The sequence below is a fragment of the Manduca sexta genome, chromosome 28 (assembly GCF_014839805.1).
Source record: "Manduca sexta isolate Smith_Timp_Sample1 chromosome 28, JHU_Msex_v1.0, whole genome shotgun sequence".
Classification (NCBI taxonomy): Eukaryota; Metazoa; Arthropoda; class Insecta; order Lepidoptera; family Sphingidae; genus Manduca; species Manduca sexta.
In genome coordinates this window covers 1,129,664-1,133,429 of record NC_051142.1, presented here as the reverse complement: position 1 = coordinate 1,133,429, position 3,766 = coordinate 1,129,664, and the positions used below count along the sequence as shown (strand labels likewise).

At 30.8% G+C, this 3,766-nt stretch overlaps 1 pseudogene; it reads left to right on the top strand.

The window, feature by feature from the left end:
- Positions 1–1,430: 1,430 nt before the first annotated feature.
- Positions 1,431–3,309, top strand: LOC119191012 (annotated as a pseudogene).
- Positions 3,310–3,766: the final 457 nt, after the last annotated feature.

The window sequence follows — 3,766 nt, the reverse complement described above, 5'->3', positions numbered from 1 at the left end:
GATTAGTCAAACGTTTCGTTTCATTCAATATTAAAGCAGTGTTGCCAACTCTTTGTTGAACCCACCAAAAAAGGCCTGTTCAAAACACTAGAAACCATGAGAAGCCTAATTTACTAATGAGTTTTTCTTATTGATCACCATAATATATCATTGGGTGATTTTTGGCGACTGTTTTTTAGGTCGCGGTCATAGCTCCAACAACAACACTTGTTCGGTTATGATGAAACCTGAACGGGTTTTACAATATCCGCGTGTACACGCGACGACTATTTTACACGGCAATAAGTAGTTATATTAAAACACAAACTGTGTTTCTAGTTTTAACTGTTACTCCCATATTAAACCACTAACAAACACTTTCAGCCAGTAAAAATCAATCCACCCGTTTTAGGCCGGGCTTAAACATCCTGAATGGTATATTAAACCGAGCAATGAAATTCAAAATCTAAATTTAGCGTTACATCACACACATGCTGATTTTTTCCGGCTGATTAAAATTTTCTCAAATTAACCTGAATGATTAAATATACATAATATTCAATATAGTTGATAGCTATTAAAAGTGCTAATAAATATATATACAGGGTTGAAGGGTTATTTGTAAAACACCAGCAACCTCGCAGAGTAGATTGCTAACATCTTAAACAACAATGTTTGTTCTATGACTTTTGACATACCTCAATACAAAATATTTTTTCATGTTTTCATTGTACTGTCGTGAGATTCTAGTCTATATTTCATAATAAAGAAAGGATGACGCACACAGGCGCGTATTTATTGTTAATAATAAAACTTTCTTCGCCAGATAATTAATATCAATTCTTGCTCGCCGGATTTGTAGACAGTAATCGGTATGTAACCTACAATAAATCCACAATCCTTTCATAATTTACCAGGCTTTTGACTTGATACATTAACAAAATAAAAAGAAATAAAGCGTATGTAAACAAAATCACAACGTTTTAACGTAATCATTCTTAGCGCCTTGGCACTGCATATTTAAAAAAGATTGGTGAGACGACAATTGATGTTTTAGCACTGCAGCAAACTTAAGTTCTAACTCCAGATTTTGAACAAATAGTTTATATGAACGTTCGTGTCTATCAATAGAATATACGTCAAAGATATAAACTTTACTAATCCATTATTAGTATTATTTATATTACTCATCCAGTTTAAACTGAGAAATTTAGATTCACTCACCTCTTAACAAATTTGGCATGTATGATATAGTTGATATTATGATATTGTTAAAATTGTATGCCATTCTCTAAGGTCTGTTATTCAGGTTCTGACTTTTAAATTCTAAATGATATTCCGGATGTATAGCCATAACTATAATATACATACGTACGACTAGGCAGTACGGTCAAAAGGCTATAGTCTCTCTTCTAGATGAATAAAAAACTAATATTAACATGTCAATGTCATTTTCGATTTCAGTTTTGTCAACAAAAGTGGTCTCTGAACAAGTCAAACGTGTTTTTTTCAATCAGTGTGCACTAAGCAATGTTATTTTAAATAAAAGAAACTGTATTACGAGAAGAGACAACAAATACTTATCATGGATTTCATCATTGATACTGTAGGTGATGAAGACCTACAGGTGAAGTCGGAACTTCTTAGTGAGGCAGAGAAATCTTATTTTGTAGGTTAGTTTGGTTATATTTTAAACTTCCAGTTTATAATATCTGTAAAATCTTGGGTTTATAAGCAGAAAGAAATATTGGACACTCGAGACCATATTTACCTCTTCATATGCATAGTTAGCATAGGAATTTATTTTAGATTTTTTGGATATTTACTTTTAATGTATTATAGTAGTTGCATACTATATTTAATCTTAAGAAATAAAGTTAACATCTATAATATACTCTTTTAATTTAAAACAGAAAACTTTAAGTTATTGCCTATAAGCTATGCTTTGTCACATAACTTTTGAACATATGTTTAACCTTTTAGATGCAGAAGACCGAAATAGGGCAATACTGGACTTGTTTGATAAAAAAAAACAAGAACTTGATCAAAAAGTAGAGGAAGAAGAAGAAATTCAAAAGAAATTAAAAAATATAAAAATTGATAGTATGTTTGATGATTTTTTTGAGGAAATTGGTTGGACAAGATCACATGTAATGAAAAAGATTTCAAAACCACCATTATTCCACTTTGAACAGTTGGATATTGAGTCGGGGAAGTTGAAGTCTAAACTGGGAACTGTTGATGTGGAAAAGGAAATGAAGAAATCTGTCCTGAAACCAGGCTTGGAGAAGGAACACAGTTTACCAGCATACTATGTCAGCCAAAAGAAATTGAAAGCTATAAGAAGGGTATGACTACTTTGGTTATATGAGACATTCCCAGAACCATTTAATTTGTATTCTAGGCCTGGATCATGTCCCAACAATGCAAATAATGTAATAGTGGTAAAGAAATCTTCAAGACAGAATTGTATGGTTTTTCTGTACCTTTTAGTTATTGAATTCAAATCAATTGATGTTTATCTGAAACCCAATTCTAATCTGTCTGTTACATATATATCTAATACACATATTCCTTAGATTACTATTCACCTATTTTTTACTAAACTTTTACAGAGAGAAAGAGAGAAGACTAAAGGACCAAAATGGTTCAACTTGCCAGCACCTGAAGTGACTGAAGAATTGAAAAATGACCTCCAAGTTCTAAAAATGAGATCAGCATTGGATCCCAAACACTTTTACAAAAAGAATGATATGGAAGTACTTCCGAAATATTTCCAAGTATGTATTTTGTGCAATTTTTTTTGGTATTATGGATTATCTGCATTATTTATGTTCTATATGGCTTAAATTGTATAATTGTGAATATTGTATATATTTCAAAAGGTTAAAAATATAGTGGTTAATTAATAATTTGTTTATAATAAAAAGTAGTGTATTAAAATGTATGAGTAGGCACATCATTTTGGCTCAACGTTAATAACAAATTAATTTTATCATTTTAAGAATGCACATTTAATCCTTAATGAATTGAATGCATTAACAATTTATTTTTCTTGTAATAGCGATCATGTATTCTGCTCTAATCATGTGAACGAAAAGATTGACCAAAACAAAGAAAAAGAACCATGGTTGATGAACTACTGGCAGATGCAGAATTCCAGAAGTATAATAAGAAGAAATACAAGGAAATTATTGATGACAAAAGAAAGTCCGAATACAGGACATTTATGAGGGATAAGAGACAAAAGAATAAAGCTGCATTAAAAAATAATAAGTTAAAAGCAAAGAAAAGTAAAAATTAATTCAATAAAGCACAAATATTTTGAAATCTGTTTTACTATCTAAAATTTACAGAGCTACAAACCCAGATCATATGATGCAAAAATATGTAGCAATTACAAGAATGTATATAACTCTCATATAACTCATGCTTAAATATGATTGCCTTTCAAGTATCAATATGACTTGTCACTCGAAAAGTAACAGTACAGTTTTGCAGTCAATAGTTTAATCTGAAATATAGAGGGATCAGCTTCTGAACAATGTCAGTCTCATCCAGCACATCAATACAATGTTTTAGGGTACTATACTATGAATAGTAATTCATAATTACATTTACACTTGTAAATTAAGCTTTAGTGCTATAGCAGGCTAGTAACACATCAAGGTTATGCTTAATTAGCTATAATACTGGCATGTTAAGAAAAAGCAATGTATTTGGCACAGGTAGACAGACATGTGTACCAAACATTTAGAAAGACAAATCATAAGTACATTGTTACGCG